At 46.3% G+C, this 23,385-nt stretch overlaps 1 protein-coding gene across 1 annotated transcript in view; it reads left to right on the top strand.

Annotated features, from left to right (window-relative positions):
- Window positions 1-15,065: 15,065 nt before the first annotated feature.
- Window positions 15,066-23,385, top strand: part of LGMN (legumain) — a 41,793-nt gene continuing 33,473 nt past the window's right edge. The window contains exon 1 of the mRNA XM_035261316.3: window positions 15,066-15,204. The gene's annotated coding sequence lies outside the window, so the exon portion shown is untranslated. The remainder of the gene's footprint in view (window positions 15,205-23,385) is intronic.

The following is a 23,385-nucleotide window of genomic DNA, read 5'->3' as shown; positions in this document are numbered from 1 at the left end:
GACATACCATGTGGCTAGAAGCGAGTCTGAAAACTGTGGGTTTCCCTTGGGTGGGTCACAGATTTTGCAATAAGCCTTCTATTTATCACCACATACACACACACACACACACACACACACACACACACACACACACGATCATTTATAAATTCAGTGCCTCCCCTCTGGGAAATAATTGTATAAAGACCAGTCAGAAATGTCTTCATCTTTTCTTTTTCTTTTTTCTTGAGACAGGGCCTTGCTCTGCTGTTTAGGCTGGAGTGCAGTGGCTCAGTCATGGCTCACTGTAGCTTTGACCTCCTGGGCTCAAGTGATCCTCTGGCTTCAGCCTCCAGAGTAGCTGGGACCACAGGCATGTGCCAGCACACCCTACTAATTTTTTGTATTTTTATACAGACAGGGTCTTGCCGTGTTGCTCAGGTGGTCTCAAAATCCTGGCTCAAGCAATCCTCCTGCCTTGGCTTCTCAAAGTGCTGGGATTACAGCCATGAGCCACCATGCCCTGCCAGGAATTTCTTCCCTCGTCCTCCTAAAAAACATACTCCACCATGTTTGATGGTGGGGCAACATGTTCGATAGGACCCTTAGGGAAGAAAAGCCTCAGCCCAGCTCAATTCCTCTGCTCTCTAGGCTCACCTCCCTTATAGATGTTGGGACACTCGTTTAATTTTTCTGAGGTTCTGTGTTCTCATCTGTAAAATGGGAATAATTATAGTCCCTACTTCACAGATTTTTCATGAAGATTAACTGATAAAATAACACTTTGCTAGTAGGTTCTGAGCTAGTATTAAGAATGAAACAAGGGCTGGGTGCGGTGGCTCATGCCTGTAATCCCAGCACTTTGGGAGGCCAAGGCGGGCAGATTGCGAGGTCAGGAGTTCGAGAGCAGCTTGGCCAACATGATGAAACCCTGTCTATACTAAAAGTACAAAAATTAGCTGGGCTTGATGGCACACGCCTGTAGTCCCAGCTACTTGTGAGGCTGAGGCAGGAGAATCACTTGAGCCCGGGAGGTGGAGGTTGCTGTGAGCTGAGATTGTGCCACTGCACTCTACCCTGGGCAACAGAAGGAAAATATAACAAGAACAAGAGCATTTATTATTCCTGTAATACCAAAGGGGGAAAGTAACTTTAATATTGGACTCATAGGGTCTTTGACTTCAGGTCTGTCTCCTACCTACCCTAAACCTCCTCCTATTCTATCATCATCTGATATTTGTTGAATACTCACAAGACTTCCTTAGAAGGCTGATATGCCTCTCCTTAGATCTACTTTGGGATGACCATTAATGCTGGTGACAGAGGCTTGTCCCCTCCCTTTCTTCCAAGAGTGAGCCACCAGCCTGCCTGTGTGCTCTGAAACAGAGGAGCTGGAATTCAAACTTTACCCAGTTCTCTGTTTTTTTTCTCTCTCTCTAAAGGGTTAAATATATATGCAGCAACCCTCAGTGTGCAAAAGGTTTTGTGTTTCACTATTTCCTTTAACTGCTTGTATCTGGAGCCCTCATGTTGTAAGGAGAAAGAGCAGGGCATGGGGAGGAGATGACTTGAAGCTGTCACTTAGAGACATTTCAGAATCCACTGGTTTAAATCACTTTCCTTCAGATTCCTTTGGAAAAGTGGATTCATCTTTCAGGCTGTCTTCCTGGCAGTCTCCTTACTTTCTTTAGTGATAGTGTAGCAGGAGCGGCCGCGGGAAACTGAATACAGGAGGAAGGAGTTTATTTGGCTGGGAGCAGGGTGGCATAGTTGCCTAGCAGCCAAGCTCCCCTAACAAAGGAAGTCTCCTTCTTTATATAGGCTTATACTTTAGATATTACACGTGGAAGAATCTTAGGTTTATAGCTTAACATATGAAAAGGGTCTTGGTTTACAGTCTCAGGAATTACATATGAAAAGGGCTTCAGTTTACAGTCTTAGGAATGAAAAGGGGAAGTTTACAGTTTTAGGAAAAAAGTGGAAGTTGATCTGAGATGCCTGGGTCTCCCTCTTCATCAGAACTCCTGAGCTTTAGCCAGGCCCATGGCTGCCCAATTGAAGACTCCATTTCCCAGCCTCACTTGAAGCCAGGTACAAGCCTGTGACTCAGTTCTGGCCAACGGGATAATATGTTGCTGCCTGGAAAGTGACATGGTGTGGAGCCATCTTAGACTAGGAATGGAAGAGCTCAAAGGAGAAGGAACCTGGGTCTCCAACACCAAAGAGCTTCTCTGTTAGCTCTGAACTGCTAATACTTGGATACTTCACAAGAGAGAAACCTTCTGTCTTGTTTATGTCACTGTCACTTTGGCCTCTGTCAATGTAGCTGACTCTGCATTCTGACTAATACACTTACTGTTCCCACTTCTCTTTTCCAAGATGGCATCTGGAGACAGGGTGGGCTTTTGTAGCCTCATGGCAGTGGAAGGAGACCCTTTCTTATATGCCGTCCTTCAAGGTTTACTGGTCTCTGATGTTTTGAGACTTGCCTGTTAGTTCCTGGGTCCTGGTGCTTGCTTAGCTGGTCCCACTTAGGGTTTCAAGGTGCTGAATTGGGACTTGCTGCTGGCACCATGCTGCTGTGGCAGATTTGTTCTGAACTTTTGGGCTTTGCAAGGGTCCAGAAACCCTCAGCTCCTTCTCCAAAGTACTCTGGTGTGTGCAGATGTCTCTCGGCTGCCCTCCAGCACACCTGCACACCTGCCTAGGCACATTCCTCAGCCATTTCTTAACTACACCCCGAATGTGGGCCTGTGCTATGGGGGTCTTGCAGATTCCTGGCCCGTGTGCTGAGAAGTGGAGAGAAAATCCTATGTACTAGGACTTCTCCAAGAAGCTATTCGCAGCCTAGGAACCCCTCCTTTCACAGTTGAACCTTGGGGCAGAGAGGAGGAAAGAAGGACCTTGAAGTTTGACCTCCCCTTCCCACCCACTACCCCAACACAGAGAGATGAAGAAGCTTTCTCTTGCTGGATGCCAGCATCTCCAGATCATGTTCTCCTCTTTCCCTGCTCTGTGGCATTATTGTTATTATTATTATTATTATTATTATTTTTTGAGACGGAGTCTAGTTGGAGTGCAGTGGCATGATCTCAGCTCACTGCAACCTCTGCCTCCTGGGTTCAAGCAATTCTCCTGCCACAGTCTCCATAATAGCGGGGATTACAGGTATATGCTGCCACACCCAGCTAATTTTTGTATTTTTAGTAGGGACAGGGTTTCACCATTTTGGCCAGGCTGGTCTAGAACTCCTGACCTCAGGTGATCCACCTGCCTCGACCTCCCAAAGTGCTGGGATTATAGGCATGAGCCACCACACCCAGTTTCTCTGTGGCATTTTGAAGCATAGGGCACCCCCTACACTCCACCTCCAGGACAAACTTCAAGGTTTAGCTCGGTGGTCCTCAGCTGGGGGTGATGTTGTCCCCCAGGGGTCACCTGGCAATGTCTGGAGACATTTTTGCCTGTCACAGCAAAGGGTTTTGTTACTGGTGTCTGGTGGGTAGTGGTCATGGATGCTACTAAACATCCTCCAGTGCACAAATAGGACAGTGTCCCACAGCCAAGAATTATGCTGCCTAAAATGTTAATCATGCTGAGGTTGGGTGACCTGGGCTAAGCCTTCATTGAAGAAGCACTCTCAGGCAATACGATTTGCAAGGGAAGGATAAACAACTAGGTCTAATAATCTCCTATTACAACCCTGCAGATCAGTGTCAGACACAGCATTCAGCCCTAAGAGAGAACCAAGACTGGGGCTTTTCCAAGGTTATTCAACAAGTACTACTGAACACCCGCTGTGTGCCAGGCACTGTTCTGGGCACCGAGGTAAGCAAAACAGACAAAGCTTTCATCCTTCTGCAGCTCATATTCGAATGGAGAACAAGCTAATAAATAAATAGTGGACTCTGTGCCATTGCCTGGCCCTGTCACTTAACAGCTATGTGACCTTGAGCATGTTACTTAATCTCTCTGGCTTTGGTTTCTTCATCAATAATATCAAGCTAATAATAGGATCCACCACATAGGACTGCTCCTCAAAGGGTTATAATGTGAGTTGAGAGAATGAATACGTGCAAAGCCTTTAGACCTCAGCTGCTATCTGTTAAGAAAATAAAAATAACTAGGCCGGGCGCGGTGGCTCATGCCTGTAATCCCAGCTCTTTGGGAGGCTGAGGCAGGCGGATCACAAGGTCAGGAGTTCAAGATCAGCCTGACCAACATAGTGAAACCCCATCTCTATTAAAAATAAATAAATAAATAAATAAATAAAAATAACTACATAAATATCATGACATAAGAGAAGTAAATATGGATACGATGTCAGAAGTTAATGAAAAATAAAACCAGGTAAGGGAATAGAGGGTGAGAGATGGGGGCTCTGGGGAATTTATTTTGTAGAATATCCAGGGCAGCCTCTCTGAGAAAATGACATTTGAGCAGACACTGAACGAAGTGAGGAAATACCTCATTCAATGTACAAGAAAATCAGTTTTAGGTGGATTAAAGACCCCAAACAAGATGCCTATTATAAACCTACCGGATTGGCAAAAAGTAAAAAGTCTGACAATAGCAGTTGTTGGTGAGGTTATGGAGCAAGTGCAACCTGCAGACATGCTGGTGGGAAGGTAGTGAGACAACCCATTTGGAAACTGGTTTTGTGTTACAAAGACAAGTCGAAAATGCACTCTTCTTGAGATGGGGGCGATCATATTTCTAGGCATTTACCCAAGAAAACTCATGCATATGTGCACCAGGACACATGAATACTCATATTCCCATCAGTATTACTCCAAACCTGGAAACAACCCAAATCTCCATCAATAATAGAAAGATAGGCCAGGTGTGGTAGCTCTTACCTGGAATCCCAGGATTTTGGGAGGCCAAGGAGGGCAGATCACCTAAGGTCAGGAGTTCAAGACCAGCCTGGCCAACATGGTGAACCCCATTTCTTCTAAAAAATACAAAAAATTAGCCAGATGTGGGGGTGGGCGCCTATAATCCCAGCTACTTGGGAGGCTGAGGCAGGAGCATTGCTTGAACCTGGGAAGCGAAGGTTGCAGTGAGCTGAGATTGCACCACTGTCCTCCAGCCTGAGCAGCAAGAGCGAAACTCTCTCTCTCTCTCTCTCTCTCTCTAGATATATATATATATAGTGGCTTAAACACAATATTGGTTTATTTCTTGTTCACATAACAGCCCTGGGTAGGTGAACATGTCCTCCAAATAATCATTCAGGGACTCAAGCTGAAGGACACGCTGCTAACTTAACACATGGCTTCCAGGGCCATTTTAGGAGAAAGGGTGTAGAAGAACACAGTGAGAAGTTTTTATTGGCTGGGCCTAAAAGTGGTTCCTGGTCTCATAAGAATTGAGATGCTTACATTTTATTGGTTGGAACTCAGTCACATGGCCACAGCCAACTTCAAGGGAGTCTGGGAAATGTGATCTAGTGATGTGCCTGGGAGGAAGAGGAGAATATAGATTATAATAAGCAGGTGGCAGTTTCTATTCCAGTGTCAAATACTGTGCAAAATATAAAGAGTTCATTATCAACCTCAAGATTGCTCCTAGAAGAGCACAATGCCAATCCAAATCTGAGTTTGTATTAGTCTGTTCTCACCCTGTTAATAAAGACATACTTAAGCCTGGGTAATTTATAAAGGAAAGAAGTCTAATTGACTCACAGTTCAGTGTGGCTGGGAGGCCTCAGAAAAGTTACAATTATGGCGGAAGGGGAAGTAAACATGTCCTTCATATGGCAGCATTGAGGAGAAGTATGAGTGCCCAGCAAAGGGGGAAGCCCCTTATAAAACCATCAGATCAATAATAGAATTTTTTTAAAAATCAGATTTTGTGAGAACTAACTCACTATCATGAGAACTGCCCCCATGATTTTCAGTTATCTCTACCTGCTCCCTCCCACAACATGTAGGGATTATAGGAACTACAATTCAATATGAAATGGTGGGAACACAGCCAAACCATATCAGAGTTTTACTTTGCAAATGGGTGGGGCACTTGTCTGAGACTGGGAGGACATGTGCCCAGTGTCTGGGGAGGGGAACTGGTGGGGCACATGGATCAGGATGGTCCAGAGCTCCCTGGGGCTTTGAGAGGTGGGACGCATGATGGGGAAATGCAGCTCCAAAGGTTCTTCCAGTGACGTGGCATGTGTATACCTATGTAACAATCCTGCACGATTTGCACATGTACCCCAGAACTTAAAGTATATTAAAAAAAAAACCCACCTATCTATTATCTCAGTTCTGTGGGTGAGAAGTTCAGATGAATGCAACTGGGCTTTCTGATTACGATCTCACAGGCTGAAATCAACAGACTGGCCAGTGACAAAGATTCTAAAATTTTAGTCAGGCTTCTGAACCTTCTCTTAGGCCCATCTGTGTATTTCCTTATAAAATCCAGTTTTAGTAAGAACTGCTAAGTCAGTTTGGCAAGAACCCCTCTTTCTCCATATCTGATCACCCTCGATAGCTGATCTATCTGATCAGGTTCCTCATCCTCCCCCGTCTTCTAGGTGATGTTCAATAACCTAGACTATCTTCAGCAAAATTCCTGTTAGGTAGGTTTAGCCAGAATCCCCCTTACTCCTGACATTTCATCCTAGTAATTTATCCACTCTCCCCAACCCTGCTTTTTGGTTATTGCTATCATTTGAATGTCCCCTCCAAAACTCGTGTTGAAATTTAATTGCTATTTTGAGGATATTAAGAGGTTGCCTTTTTTTTTTTTTTTTTTTTTTTGAGTCAGAGTCTCGCTGTGTCTCCAGGCTGGAGCGCAGTGGCACGATCTCAGCTCACTGCAATCTCCGACTCCCGGGTTCCAGTGATTCTCCTGCTTAGCCTCTCAAGTAGTTGGGACCACAGGTGTGCGCCACCACGCCCAACTACTCTTTGTATTTTTAGTAGAGACGGGATTTCACCATGCTGGCCAAGATGGTCTCCATCTCTTCACCTAGTGGTCTGCCCACCTTGACCTGCCAAAGTGCTGGGATTACAGGCATGAGTCACTGCGCCCAGCCAAGAGGCTGGGAACTTTAAGAGGTGATCAGTTGTGAATGAATTAATGCCATTATTGCAGGAGCAAGTGAGTTCTTGTGGGGATGTGCTCCTGATAAAAGAATGAAGTTTGGTCCACTTCTTTCTGTCTTTCACGCCCAATCATTACCATGTGATTACCTTCGGCTATGTTATTTTGCAGCAAGAAAGCCCTCACCAGATGTGCCCTCAGTCTTGGACTTCCCAGCACTCAGTATCACGAGCTAAAGAAATCTCTTTTCTTTATGAATCACCCAGCCTGTGGTATTCTTTGTTTTTTTTTTTTTTCCTCAGATGGAGTCTTGCTCTCTTCCTCAGGCTGGAGTACAGTGGCATGATCTCAGCTCACTGCAACCTCTGTCTCCCAGGGTCAAGCAATTCTCCTACCTCAGCTTCCTGAGTATCTGGGATTACAGATGCGTGCCACTATGCTTGGCTAATTTTTGTATTTTTAGTAGAGGCAGGGTTTCACCATGTTGGCCAGGCTGGTCTGGAACTCCCGACCTCATGATCTGCCTGCCTTGGCCTCCCAAAGTGCTTGGATTTTAGGTGTGAGCCACCATGCCTGGCCAGGTATTCTGTTATAGCAGCAGACAACAGACTAAGTCAGCTGTAGATGCCCACTTACTGTATTTGGAGTTGAGTCCAATCTCTCCTGCTGCAAAATCCCATTGCAGCACTCCCTATATCTCGAGGGTCCTGAATAAAGTCTTCCTCTCCATGCTTTAACAAGTGTCATTGAATAATTATTTCTTTGACACCATTCTGGGCTCTTCTCTGGAGGTTCTGGGGAAGAATCCACTTCAAGTTCCTTCAAGTTGTTGACTGAATTCCATTCCCTGCCATTGTAAAGCTGAAGGCCCCATTTCCTTGCCAGCAGTCAACCAGGGGCTCTCAGCTCCTTAGGGCTGCCAGTATGCCCGTGACCCCTGTAATTTCAAACCACCAATGAACCTCTCCACCACCAGCAAGAGAAAACGCTCAGCTTTAAGGGTCTCATATGATTAGAGAAGGCCTGCCCGCCCAGATAATCTCCCTTTTGCCAAAACATGATGCAGTCACCAGAGTGATATGTCATCATATTCTGAGATTTCACCCATTTTCAAAGGCAAGGAGATTATGCATAGATGAGTGTTATTGGGGCCACACTTAGAATACTGCCTACCACAGTGTATTGATTGACTGGAAATCCTTAAAAAACAACTAGGAAGTAATGGTGTATCTTTTGTACTTCCCTTGCCTTCATCATGGCATGGAACTGATGAGCACTGACTATATGACATTTACTGTTTGGAGCATTGGAGGTATAAAAAGAAGATAGTTTGGGCCCCTGCCCTCAAACAGTTTAAATTTTAGTGGTGAGCCAGGAAATTAACAAACAAGTGTGCATAGTCAGGTAGGAAAGCAAGGTTGAAGACTAGAGTGTGATGGAGGTTTGTAGCTGTTTGAGGGCCACGGGCTCAGGACAGCCTGTCTGAGAAGGACGTGCCATTTGGATAGAGGCCAGCTGTGCAACTGGCAGGGGAAGGGCATTCTAGGAACTGGAAACTGCAAAGGCAAAGACCAGAAGTCTGTCGTGGCTGGAGCGGAGTGAGTGAGGTGGCAGGAAATGAGGTCATGGGGCCAGGCAGAAATCAGGTGGTATTGGCCAGCCAGGATCCTATTTTAGGAGGGATGGAATGAGTGAGCTGGAATTATGATGAAAACATTTGGAAAGAGTGGGGATGGTTGCATAGCAACTTGGATGTAATTAATGCCACTGACCTATACACTTGAAAATCATTAAAATGACATATTTTATGTTATATATGCACTTGCTACAATTAAAAATGTAAAAAGAAAAATTGTTTAAAAGAATAAATAGTGCTGGGTCAGAATTTCTATTTTTTTGAGACGGAGTCTCGCTCTGTTGCCCAGGCTGGAGTGCATGGCACGATCTCGGCTCACTGCAACCTCTGTCTCCCAGGTTCAAGCAATTCTCCTGCCTCAGCCTCCTGAGTAGCTGAGACTACGGGCATGTGCCACCACACCCAGCTAATTTCGTACTTTTAGTTTCACCAAGTTGGACAGGCTGGTCCCAAACTCCTGATCTCAGGCAGTCCGCCCACCTCACCCTCCCAAAGTGCTGGGATTACAGGCGTGAGCCACTGCGCCCGGCGCAGAATTTTTTAAAAAGAGAATTGGGGACCAGAGGAAATAGCATAATTAAATACACAGGAGAAGTTTTTTTTTTTAAAAAACAAACCCCTGAAAGAGGCCCAAGGGAAACTCCTGGGGTGCTGCCCAGGCTCAATTTTCTACCTGAGTGTTGATTATCCAGGTGTTTCACTTTCTGAAACTTTATTTATTGAGCCAGGCATGCATAGTTTGAGCATTTTTCCCCATGTATTTTATACTTCAATTGAAATATTCACATTTGACTCCATCTATGGTGGGGAGAATTGACTGAGGCCACCCTGAGCATGCCGGCGAGTGCCTGATGCTTCTCATATACTTGGTCAGTAGCTGATACATGGTGAGACCCCATTCTCAGGTTTGTTTGTTTTTTACATATACTCACTCATTTCATATTTGCAACAACCCTGTGAAATAGAGCACAGTAACTACCGTTTCCTATTTATAAATAAAGAACCTGAAGCATAGACAGGTATAATTGTCCAAGGTAGTGCAGTCAGCAAGTGCCAAAGCTGGAATATAAACCCAGGCCGTCTCGATCCAGAGCCCACACCTTAATTTTTAAAATTTTATTTTACTTTTTGGAGGCAAAGTCTTGCTCTGTCACCCAGGCTGGAGTGCAGTGGCGTGATCTCAGCTCTCTGCAACCTCCACCTCCTGGGTTCAAATAATTCTCCTGCCTCAGCCTCTCGAGTAGCTGGGACTACAGGCACACACCGCCACACCCAGCTAATTTTTTGTATTTTTAGTAGAGATGGGGTTTCGCTATGATGTCCAGGCTAGTCTCGAACCCCTAAGCTCAGGTGATCCACCCACCTCTGCCTTCCCATTATTAGATTTTTTTAAAAGATTCTTATTCTGAAAGTACTCGTTGGTGCTGTTGTCTCTGGTGATCAGTTATCTTCCACATTCTCATGATATCACTTATTCAGACCCAGCACCAGTCTCGCTAACCTCTGGTTATGTGGGATGGTAGCAAGAGTCCCAGCCATGACTTTTCTTGTGAGAATTCTGCTGGGGGCATTTGATGGAGAGGTTCTCATGCTTATCTGAACACAAGGAGCCTGCCACCTTCCTGCCACCTACCCCTTCCTGCCACCCAGGGCTATTTCAGTGCCTACCTCTGCTCCTGGCATTTTCCGTGGGCCCCGCACTTTCTTCATAATAGTGTCCTCTCATGAGCAGAAACAGGAGCACAGGCACTTCCCAAGGCCACAGATTCCTGCCTTGTTTTCCTCAGCGGAATTCTCGAGTTACAACCCAGCAGCCGAAGGGATCCTCTGAACCCAGGGAGTAGTTCATACATGTCGGGCACTGACTTGGTGCTAAGCACTGTGTGAGCAAATTTAATTCGTGGAGAGACCTTATGAAATAGGTACTGTTTTTTCCATTTTACACATAGGAAAAAGTCGGCGCTGAGAAGCTCAGCTCACACAGCTTGTAAGTGGTAGAGTTGGGATTTGAATCCAGATAGCTTGATGGCAGAGCCCAACATATGCACCTGACCCCTACTCCAGGCCTCTCTCATCTCAGCCTCCTCCTTGTTGCTGGCCTAAGCCTCTTTTGGGGCTACCCTGTACCATCACCATGGAAACCTCCAGCAACCCCTCCCATTAGCCCACAACTTGTGGCCACTCTGTCTTGTTCAGACTCTGAGCTGTCAACCCACACTGTGGCTAAGGGAGACCAAGAGGACTATCTCTTGTCCCGTGTTTGCTTAAATATTTCAGGCATCAGGCTACTGCTTTTATTTATTTATCTAGAGACATGGTCTCATGGTTGCCCAGGCTCGAGTGCAGTGGTGCGATCATAGCTCACCATAGCTTCTAACTCTCAGGCTCAAGTAATGTTCTTGCCTCACCCTCCCAAGTAGTTGGGACCACAAGTGTGCACCACCATGCCCAGCTAGTTTAAAAAAAAACCTTTTTTTCTTTAGATGGATTCTTGTTCTGTTGCCCAGGCTAGAGATAGAATGCAATAGCGTGATCTCGGCTCACTGCAACCTCTGCCTCTTGGGTTCAAACGATTCTCCTACCTCAGCCGCCTGAGTAGCTGGGATTACAGGCACCTGTCAACGTGCCTTGTTAATGTTTGCATTTTTTTTTTAGTAGAGACAAGGTTTTTCCATCTTGGCCAGGCTGGTCTCGAACTCCTAACCTCCTGATCCACCTGCCTTGGCCTCCCAAAGTGCTGGGATTACAGGCATGAGCCACTGTGCCCAGCAGTTTTTAAAATTTTTGTTAGAGACAAGGTCTTACTCTATTGCCCAGGCTGGTCTTGAACTCCTGGCCTCAAGCAATCCTCCTGTCTTGGCCTCCCAAAGTGTTAGGATTATAGGCATGAGCCACTGCACCCAGCTGCATTTTATCCCATTTCAACTGTTAAAGCTTTAATCAGGCAGAGGCCACAATTTATTCTTAGTGAATTAGGGAGTGGTTAAGGACACACTCTGCCTCACTTACTAGACAGTGGATTTCCTGTGTTTAGACTCTTGTAGTTAAAAAGGAAACAAACTCCTTTTTATCTCAATGCTCAGCTGCACCTGGCATATAGGGTGCACCTACTAAATGTGTTGTGGAACAAACAGATAAATGAACTCCAGATGTTTCCCACTGCAGAAGACTGTGAAAGCATAACACTCATGAGAGTTGGCAAAGGACTTGGGCAGACCTGGGCTTGAAGCCCAAGTCACTTCCAAGCTATGATGTTGGACCACGTACTTACCCCAGGTTTTGGCAACTTTCTTTGTGTGAAGAGTTGGACAGCAGACATTTTCAGCTTTGTGGGTCATAAGGCCTCTTACATAACTATTTTTTTTTTTTTTTTGAGACGGAGTTTTGCTATTGTTACCCAGACTGGAGTGCAATGGCACGATCTCGGCTCACCGAAACCTCCGCCTCCTGGGTTCAAGCAATTCTCCTGCCTCAGCCTCCTGAGTAGCTGGGACTACAGGCACGCACCACCATGCCCAGCTAATTTTTGTATTTTCAGTAGAGACGGGGTTTCACCTTGTTGACCAGGATGGTCTCGATCTCTTGACCTCGTGATCCACCCGCCTCAGCCTCCCAAAGTGCTGGGATTATAGGTGTGAGCCTCCGCACCCGGCCACATAACTGTTAATATTAAACTCTGCCTTATTTGTAAAAACAGCCAGAGATAATATCTAAATCAGTGGGTGTGGCTGTGTTCTTATCAGCTTTTATTTACAACATAGGTGACAGGACTGGAGCAGTATGCCGACCTAAGACTTATGTAGAAAAGGACTGTAAAAGAAGACCACGTGAGACAGCCCATGAAGGTAGCTTGAATGTCCTTGGCAAGACTGCAAATTAATTTCATTCAACTCAATTGACTGAGCCTCACTACATGGCAATACTCAAGTGTATCGTATTTTATTTCTCTCTCCAATTCCTTGGGAGGTAACACCACGAAACGTTAGAGAAGTAGCACTGTGTAGGAAGTAAGAGGTTGGGATTCTGGAACCAGATTGCTTAGGTCACTTGCTTGCTGCCACTTAAGACATATGTGACCATGAGCCAGGTGCGGTGGCTCATACTTTCAATCCCAGCACTTTGGGAGGCTGAGGTGGGTGGATCACCTGAGGTCGAGAGTTCGAGACCAGCCTGACCAACATGGAGAAACCTGGTCTCTACGAAAAATACAAAAATTAGCCGGGCATGGTGGCGCATGCCTGTAATCCCAGCTACTCAGGAGGCTGAGGCAGGAGAATCGCTTAAATCCAGGAGGCGGAGGTTGTGGTAAGCCGAGATTGCGCCATTGCACGCCAGCCTGGGCAACAAGAGTGAAAGTCTGTCTAAAAAAAACAAAAAACAAACAAACAAAAAAACCATGTATATGTATGTTATAAGTACAATTTCGATGCTGCAAAAGAAATAGCACTCAAATATAAATTTCCTCAGCAAGCCAATTTCCTTCTATAGAAGGGTGTGGCTCACAGAGGGAACAATGGCAAGCACACACCTGGACAAGGAGGGGAAGGGGTACTTATGGCTGATGGAGGTCCCCCCTACTGCTGTGTCATTTCCCTGTAGGTTAGGGTTAGACCGCACAGTCTAGTCGAACTTCCATTGGCTGTTTTAAAGGGAGTAGGGGTACCAGCGGGAGTGTCAGGTGGGTAGTTTGGTGGAAAGAACGGTTATGGGCAGGTCAGAGCAGGTAATCAGGGGTCAGAGCAGGTAATCAATCAGGGGTCAAAGCAGGTGACCAGAGCAGGTGACTGGAGCAGGTGACTGGAATGAGTCATAACAGAGCAGGGGCCTCGGGGAACAGATGTGATCTACTGATTAGAACTGGTGGAAAAGGTTGTTTACTGAAACTGCAAGGAAGTTAAACTTTAAAATAGACAAAGAATAAGAGAGATGAACATACCGACATTCTGCTTCTTTGAAGAGAAACTGGGGTTCACTATATCTAACATGTGACCTTTGCAAAATTAACTTAACTCCCTGACTTACCCTCCCTCAGTTGCCCTATCAGTAAAGCGGGGGTGACAATAACTGTCTTTCTCTCTCAAAGGGTTGTTACGGGAACTAAATGGGTCCAAATCATCTGAGGCTTTCTAAGGCCTCCAAAACCCAGACCACATGCAAACCGACAAAAACTCACTCCTGGGGGTAAGGCGGAGGTGTCAACCTAAAATAGAGTTTATTTAAGCATAAAGTGTGAGGATGGACCACCCAGAAACACCAACTCCAAAGGAATGGATTTGGCATTCTAAAGTAGGGAAGTTAAGGTTTCATTTATACAGGCAGAGACAGGAGTTTTGAGCAGGGTAACAGTGTTCCTACAACGTTGGCACAGAGATACAGGAATTTGGTTGGTTATTGGCTTCTTTATGGGAAGGGTACGTTGTTTACAGAGGGTGTAATAATCATGGGTTTTATGCCTCTGGTCTAAGCAAAGCAGGGTAGCAAAGGGAAGAAGTTATAATCTATAACAAGGCTCATTACTTAACAAGGCAGGAGCATTTGTCCCTGAAGCGGTTTAATTCTCCCTAGACATGGTTCAATAAAAATAAGGAAGCGAGTTAATCTATAAGGTGGGAACAGAAGTTGTAAGCATACGTGACTGAGATTACAGTCATCTCTTTCTTTCTTTTTTTTTTTGAGACGGAGTTTCGCTGTTGTTACCCAGACTGGAGTGCAATGGCACGATCTCAGCTCACCGCAACCTCCGCCTTCTGGGTTCAAGCAATTCTCCTGCCTCAGCATCCCAAGTAGCTGGGACTACAGCTACTACTACATGGTGCGCGCCACCATGCCCAGCTAATTTTTGTATTTTTAGTAGAGACGGGTTTCACCATGTTGACCAGGATGGTCTCGATCTCTTGACCTCGTGATCCACCCGCCTCGGCCTCCCAAAGTGCTGGGATTATAGGCGTGAGCCACTGGGCCCGGCCAGTCACATCTCTTTCAAGGCTAAAAGTGTTTTTTTGGGGGGGGGTTCCAACAGCTTTTCAATTTTATTTTCACAGGGGCATCAGTATTTTTGAGGTGTCCCTAGATGGGTCCAATGCGCAGACAAGTTTGCAGACCAACGGATTAAAGGGCTCCAAGAGCTGGTAGGATCTTTCCGTACATGCTTCTGGGATCACTGCGCCCCCAGACCTCAAGCACCTGGGATTCCCGACCTCCGCTCATTGCGCAACAGCTGCCCCTCCACCCCCGCGCCCAGTCCAGAAGCCCCTGCCCGTGCGCGCTGGGATTTGTAGTCCCTTTGACTCTCCGGCCTCTTCCTCTTTTCCCTTTGGTTTAGGCAGACGCCACGCCCCGTAGCTCCACCAGTCACCGCGGCGCCGTGGCCGTCTAAACCCGGAGCGGCGGCGCCAGCAGCAATCACAGCAGAGCGGACGTCGCGGTGGCTGGTGTGAGGCTGCGCGCCGCCGCGAGTTCTCACGGTCCCGCCGCCGTCACCACCGCGGGTCACTCGCCGCCGCCGCCACCACCACTGCCACCACGGTCGGCTGCCACAGGTAACCGCGAGCCCCAGCACAGGACGGGGTCGGTCCCCACGCCCGAGGCCAGGGCCTCCCGACTGCTCTCTGAGGCTCTGGACCTCAGGGCTGGGATTTTCATTTTTCCCATCCTATTCTGAGTAATCAGTTTCTCACCCTGAGGGAGAATTTCGGGAAGCAGTGAATCCCGAGGGAAGGGAAACCCTGCGGCCTTTCTGCCTGGTGGGGCCAACGGGGGTGGAGGGCTCTCTTTTCTCATGCATGTTGTGGCTGGAAGGGCGCTGTGCTCTGGAGGGGGAAACTGAGGCGCGGGAGGAGACGGAGTTTGCTAAGATCCCATAGCCAAGGACCCCAACAGGGACAGGGGCTTGGTTCCAGAGTTTGCGACCTAGGAACAGGTGAGACCTTTGATGCTTTTAATGTGGAGGATTGTACCCGTGGGAAAGGTTTATTAACGACCACAACAAAAACACCCAGGCTTATGAAGACATCTATTTAGAGAAGTCGGGGCAGCTCTGGTTCTGGGAGGTTTGAGCTGGTGAGAGTTTCAGGACCACCCACATCAACCTTGGAAGTGAAAGTTAACCGGTTTCTTCTCCTGACCCTATTAGATTTGAGGTTGTACCTACCTACGTGTAGTGTTTCTATGCCAAGCATTGTAGTATCTGAGAGCTGGAAGAAGAAACTTTGTGTCATGTGCCCTGTTTTATGGATGAAAAGGAGTGCCCAGGGTAGGTGACTAGCCCTATGGTATGTGGTGAAGGGAGTAGGCCAGCTTTCTTTTCTCTGGGACTGCATAGCAAACATTCATTGAGCCTTACTAAGCTTTTTGAGTAGAGACTATTTCATAAAGGGGGGAGACAATCTCTAGTGAACAGTTCCAGTGTTAAAGGGCTGGAGTATACAGGCGTGTACAGGGGCAGCATCTAACCCTGACTTGTGGAAGAGGTTGGGACTTCGCAGAGATGGGGAGGCTTGAGTGGTAGTTTTGTTTGTTTTGTTTTTGAGAGGAAGTCTTGTGTCTCCCAGGCTGGAGTGCGGTCTGCGATCTTGGCTTACTGCATCCTCCACCTCCCCAGTTCAAGTGATTCACCTGTCTCAGCCTCCTGAGTTGTGGGATTACAGGCACCTGTCACCATGCCCGGGTAATTTTTGTATTTTTAGTAGAGATGAGGTTTCACTATGTTGGCCAGGATGGTCTCAATCTCTTGACCTCAGATGATTCACCCTCCTCAGCCTCCCAAAGTGCTGGGTTTACAGACATGAGCCACCTCACCTGGCCTTGGAGTCTGAGGGATGGACAGGACCTAGTGAGATGAAGGAAGAGAAGAGTGTTTCATCTGGGAAAACAGCATGATGAAGACAGAGAAAGAGCAAGCAATGCTTTTGCACTGGAGTCGTGGAGTCTGGTGCAGTAAGGGATTTCATGTGGGCAGTGGATTTTATGAGTGAGAATAGAGAGGTGCATCTTGCAGGGCCTCCTGTGCTGCTGTTAGAGATTTGGATGCTATGCCGAATGTCCAGGAAGCCATATTTACTGTAGATCTGTATCTTAGATACTCTGTGGTGTGGAATAGTGTGAGAGAGAGGCCACAAAGGATAGGGAGGTCATTGCAATAATCCCCGGGAGAATTACAAGGGTTTTAAAGATAGTTGCAGTGGTTGGAGGGGGCAGGGGAGGAGAAAATATTTGAGAGCTCTGAAGAGGTAGAATACACCATACCCATTAGTTAGTAAAAAATACATTGAAGTAAACCCTATCTCTTGAGTTTTCCAACTGATGACTGTCTTTTAAAGAAAGGTCCAGTGTGTTTCTTTTTAACTGCACAAGTTGCTTTGCAGAATATAATTGGAATCCCAGTTTATCATGAGGAAGTTGTGACATGTATTGAGGGTATTGAAATCTGAATGGTTAAATAATCATATGATAACACTCAGATTTTCTTATAATACAAGAAATGCACATTAAAACCATCGTTAGATAATTGTATGTCTATCAGATTAGGAATTGTAAAGTTTGACACTATCAGAAACTCATTTTGAAGAAAATGAGATTCTCATTCGCTACTGATTGCGAGTGTGTCTGAATAGGATAGCCACTATCAGAATGGGTGTATCTTGAGATCAGCGGTTCTACTTCTAGAAAATACTAAGAAGCCAGAGACATTTGTATACAAAGGGAAGGATCTTAGGATTGATTGTGGCAACACTATCTATAATGGTTTAAAAAATTGGAACTGGCCTAAATGTCCATTAGTAGGGGAATGTTTGTAGAGTGGGTATATATCTCTTTTTTTTGAGATGGAGTTTCCCTCTTGTTATCCAGGCTGGAGTGCAATGGCATGATCTCGGCTCACCGCAACCTCCGTCTCCTGGGTTCAAGCAATTCTCCTGCCTCAGCCTCCCGAGTAGCTGGGACTACAGGCATATGCCACCATGCCCAGCTAATTTTTGTATTTTTAGTAGAGATGGGGTTTCATCATGTTGACCGGAATGGTCTCGATCTCTTGACCTTGTGATCCACCAGTCTCTCGGCCTCCCAAAGTGCTGGGATTTATAGGCATGAGCCCCTGCGCCCGGCTGGGTATATATCTTTTTATGGTAAATCGATTGGAACAGAATGCTAATTGAGGATAGTGGTTACTTTGCAGTGTGGGGAGGAAGGGATGGGACAGAGGGAACAATTTCATCTGCAATGTAGAAAAAAGATGAGCAGGTTTATAACATGAAAACGGGGAATGGTCTGGACATGGTAACTGGTGTTTTGTGTTACTCTTTGTACATTTCTGTAGTTTAATGTGTACACTTCAATTTCTTGAAGTAGTTAAAGTAAAAATTTAACTTAACATGTAGCTATAAAAGTTAGGTTCAGTCATTTTGGAAAAAAGCTGCAAATTGCACTGTACCAGGTTTCAGAAATAGTAATTTGGGTGAAAGAAAACTCAAATTCCAAATAAGCATTGAAAATAAAACTGTGGAGAAGTTACTAACCATTGACCAACATCTTTTAGTTTTTTAATTTCTTGTGGAGACTGGGTCTTACTATCTTGACCAGAGCAATCTCAAACTCCTGGGCCCACGTGACCCTCTGGCTTCGGCCTCCAGAGTCCTAGGGTTATAGGCAGGAGCTACTGTGCCCACCATTGGCCAGAATTTACTTTCCTAGAAACCTAAGTTCTAACTATTAATAGATTAAAATTTTTTCTGACTACTTCTTTTGAAATACATATTACTTGCTTATACTTTCCATAATACTAAAAGATAATTTCTTTTTTCTTTTTTTGTTTTGTTTTGAGATGGGGTCTCTCTCTGTTGCCAGGCTGGAGTGCAATGGCATGATATTGGCTCACTGCAGCCTCCGCCTTCTGGGTTCAATCAATTCTTCTGTCTCAGCCTCCCCAGTAGCTGGGACTACAGGAGCGTGCCACCACGCCCAGCTAAGTTTTGTATGTTTAGTAGAGACTGGGTGTCACCATATTGGCCAGGCTGGTCTCAAACTCCTGACCTCATGATCCACCCGCCTCCACCTCCCAAAGTGCTGGGATTACAGACATGAGCCATGATGCCCAGCCAAGATAATTTTTTTTAAAAAGGATAAAGTCATTACTCTATAAAATATAAAAATGAACATGTGGGCCGAGCGCGGTGGCTCAAGCCTGTAATCCCAGCACTTTGGGAGGCCGAGGCGGGTGGATCACGAGGTCAAGAGATCGAGACCATCCTGGTCAACATGGTGAAACCCCGTCTCTACTACAAATACAAAAAAAAAATTAGCTGGGCATGGTGGCACGTGCCTGTAATCCCAGCTACTCAGGAGGCTGAGGCAGGAGACTTGCCTGAACCCAGGAGGCGGAGGTTGCGGTGAGCCGAGATCGCGCCATTACACTCCAGCCTGGGTAACAAGAGCGAAACTCTGTCTCAAAAAAAAAAAAAAAAAAAAATGAACATGTGTTAAGGATTTTATTTAACTCATTAATGAGGAAACTTTGTGAGGCGTTGGAGACTCTGCAGTACAGCCGTTTTGTAGATTAGAAATACTGCAATGAACTTGCAAATGAAAGACAAAACTAGCCTCTCTACAGAGGTGAAGAGGAGAGTCATTTGAACTTTTATTTGGTAACCTGCATTTGCATGTCTAGACTAGAATTATTTGCATTGCTGTTACCCATAGTATGCAGAGTTATAAAATAACTCCTATGAATCAGAATTAGATAACCTTGAAGAGTATGCTCTAATCTAGAAGCTAGTTTGCCACAGAGTCACATTTTCTCTGTAGGAAAAAAACAACGGTAAACTAACCTGAATAAAATAGATTTTTCATTTGAGATAAGATCTAGCTGGAGATGATAATTTTTTTATTTTGAGACAGAGTCTTTCTCTGTTGCCCAGCCTGGAGCACTGGTTCGATTTTGGCTCACTGCAACCTTTACTTTGAGGACTGAAGTGATTCACCTGCCTCAGCCTCCCAAGTAGCTGGGATGACAAGTGCACGCCACCATGCCTGGCTAATTTTTGTATTTTTAGTAGAGATAGGGTTTCACAATGTTGGCTAGGCTGGTCTTGAACTTCTGGCCTCAAGTGATCCACCCACTTTGGCCAAAGTATTGGAATTACAGGCTTGAGCCACCATGCCCAGCCTGAATTTTGTTTTAATTCTATTCTTTGACCAGAAAATCCAAGGATTTAAAGGACTGAATGACCTTTTAATAAGTTCTACCATCTCATTTCACAGATGGACCCTTAAGGCCCAGAGAGAGGAACGGTCTCCCCTGAGTTAGTGGCTCTGTCTTGTGTTAAAGAAAAATTGCCTCAGATGCGCCCCCCCGCCCTTTTTTTTTTTTTTGAGACAGAGGACAGAGGTCTCGCTGTCTCACCCAGGCTGGATGGCTCACTACAGCCTTGACTTCCCGGGCTCAAGTGATCCTCTCTGCTCAGCCCCCTGAGTAGCTGGGACCACAAGTGTGTACCATCATGCTGGCTGTATTTGTAGACAGAGTCTTCCTATGTTGCCCAGCCTGGTCTGGATCTTCTGGGTTTGAGTGATCCTTCCGCCTTGGCCTTCCAAAGTATTGAGATTACAGGTGTGAGCCACTACACCCAGCCTGTATCCAGTACTTCTTAAAATTTTTTCTGTTTGACACAAGGTCTCACTGTGTTGCCCATGTTGGTCTCAAACTTCCAGGCTCTAGTGATCCTTCTACCTCAGCCTCCTAAGTAGCTTGGGACTGCATGCGTGTACCAGTGTGCCACGCATGGGTACTTTTTAAAAACGGCAAGACAGGCTGGGTGCAGTGGTTCACATCTGTAATCCCAGCACTTTGGGAGGCTGAGGCAGGTGGATCACTTGAGGCCAGGTGCTTTAGACCAGCCTGGCCAACACGGTGAAACCTAAAAATTCAAAAATTAGCATGGTGGTGCATGCCTGTAATTCCAGCTACTCTGGAGGCTGACGCATGAGAACTGCTTGATTCTGGGAGGTGGAGATTGCAGTGAGCTGAGATCACACCATTGCACTCCATTCTGGGTGACAGAGCAAGACTGTGTCTCAAACAAAATGAAACAAAACCAAAAAATCAAAATAAAACAAAAAGCAGCAAGACATTTTCATCTAGCTATTGTGGTAAGGGAGAGAGAAGTCAGTATGCAATGGAGCTCAGCTGTAGGATGGCAAGGTCAGCTGGGGATTTATAGCCCATGGGCAAGGTGAAGGGGGTCAGTGGAATTCCCTCAGCTTAAAATATTTAGTATCCCAAGGTGCCATGTTTTGAGGTAGTGGGTCCTGAACCCCATCAATAGAATATTACTAAGAGGAACTTGATTAGCCGTCGAGGGTGGGAGATTCTCGTCCGGATTCTTGCTAAAACTGGATGGCAGACCAAGGCCTTGTGGAGAAAGAGGGCTCAGAAGAGTGTGACTAAAGTCTGCTCAAGGAGACAGTTCTTGTCACCTGTCCTGATTTCTTCTGCATGTTGTCAACTGAAAAACCTTGCCGGATGATTTTATTTTTTATTCTTTTTTTTAGACAGAGTCTCACTGTGTCACCCAGGCTGGAGCGCTGTGGTTCATTCTTGGCTCACTGCAACCTCTGCTTCCTGGGTTCAAACGATTGTTCTGCCTCAACCTCCCGAGTAGCTGGGATTACGGGTGCCTGCTACCATGCCCAGCTAATTTTTGTATTTTTCGTAGAGACGGGGTTTCACCATGTTGGTCAGGCTGATTTTGAACTCCTGGCCCCAAATGATCCACCCACCTCATACTCCCAAAGTGCTAGGATTACAGGTGTGAGCCACCATGCCCAGCCTTTAGGATGATTTTATTCTAAACCCCAAGAGATCAGAGAGTACACAGGATCAAAACCTTTAGGTTTGGAAGGCTCTTTACAGATGTCATTATCTAACTACCCGCTTTGCTTGGCTTTGATGGTTTTCTGTGTAGAACCCAGACCCAGTAGTTGGCATTGAGGGGTCACTCCTGATGGTGGTTAAGGTGTAGGCTTTGGTATCAGACCTGGATTTGAACTTGACTCTTCTGCTGAAATGGCCCTGTGAACTTGACCTTATTTAATGATGATTTATCTGGAAAGGACACTGCATCACAAACTTCCCAAATGGATGAAACCTGACTTGATGGTGCATTTCTTGAAGCCAAGTGAACTCATTTTTTGTGAGACAGAGTCTCACTCTGTTGCCCAGGCTGGAGTGCAGTGGCACGATCTTGGCTCACTGCAACCTCCGCCTCCTGGGTTCACGCAGTTCTCCCGCCTCAGCCTCCCGAGTAGCTGGGATTATAGGTGTGTGCCACCATGCTTGGCTAATTTTTTTATTTTTAGTAGAGACGGGGTTACATCATATTGGCCAGGTTGGTCTCGAGCTCCTGGCCCCAAGTGATCTACCCACCTCGGTTTCCCAAAGTGCCGCTAATATAGCCATGAGCCACTGCACTCGGCCTTAAGTGAAGACTTTCAAGTGAATCGCTGACCTGTTATAGCCCTGTAACCTGAGCAGGGACGAAGGACTTGTCACTGGAGGCTGGTGAAGTCTGTAAAGGCTTGTTCATTGACCTTGACTTTATGTAGTTCAGATCCTCCTTTGACACGCTCTTCTAAGACAAGAGCTCTTTATGCAACGAGCCCACTAATGCCTTAAAATAGTAGGGGATGGAAGAGCACCATGGGTGTCCTGTTCCCGGAGGAAGCTGTGAGGGCATGCTCTGTGCTCAGGCCCTGGGGTGCAGAGGGCAGTGCCGATGGTTCTGGGGCCTCCCAGACTTTCACATAAGCAACTCTTTGTGTGACAAGCAGGTGATGTAGTGAACAAGCACAGTCTTTGCCGTCAGATCCGTGTGGTCCCAGCAGTGCCACTGACCACCAAGTTTCTCTACTTCCCTGAGCCTCAGTTTCCTCACCTGTCTGAAAGGAGTGGTGATCCTTGCTTACAGGGCGGCTGTTGTGAGGATGGTATGAATCAAGTGTCTTGCACATCGTGTGGTCTGTAGTAGATACCCACCTCTGTGCCATACCCCAACACGTCCCACTCTCTGGGAATATTTTTTTTCAGATGGAGTTTCTCTCTTGTTGCCCAGGCTGGAGTGCAGTGGCACTATCTCAGCTCACTGCAAACTCCTCCTCCCAGGTTCAAGCAATTCTCCTGCCTCAGCCTCCCTAGTAGCTGAGATTATAGGCATGCCCGACCATGGCCTGCTAATTTTGTATTTTTAGTAGAGACAGGGTTTCTCCATAATGGTCAGGCTGGTCTCGAACTTCTGACCTCAGGTATCTACCCACCTCAGCCTCCCAAAGTGCTGGGATTACAGATGTGAGTCACTGTGCCCTGCCGGGAGTCTTTCTCATCTCCCCCGGTTAGAGCAATGACCTTCTGTGTTATCTTCTCCCTGCACGTGGTTAGCAGACAACACACGTGCTCTAACAGCACCCCTGGGAGATCTTTTCACTCTTGGCACATTATGATCTGCCTTAGGTTCTTTTTAAAGGCTTCACGGTATCCCACCCTGAGGCTGTACCGTAGCTGATCCAGGTAGACATTTACGTCGCTTCCAGTGCTTTGCCCTAATGGATGGGCTGCTGCCCTCACCTCCATAATCTCTTCCCCTTTTACAAGTGACACCTCCCATTCCTACTGGGACTCCCACCCCGTCCAGCCTTATTTTTCTTCGTCAGTCTCTTCATTATCTGACAACCTA

This window comes from Callithrix jacchus, chromosome 8 (assembly GCF_049354715.1).
Source record: "Callithrix jacchus isolate 240 chromosome 8, calJac240_pri, whole genome shotgun sequence".
Lineage (NCBI taxonomy): Eukaryota > Metazoa > Chordata > Mammalia > Primates > Cebidae > Callithrix > Callithrix jacchus.
The sequence above is the reverse complement of the archived record's forward strand: the minus strand, read 5'-3'. Positions and strand labels throughout refer to the sequence as shown.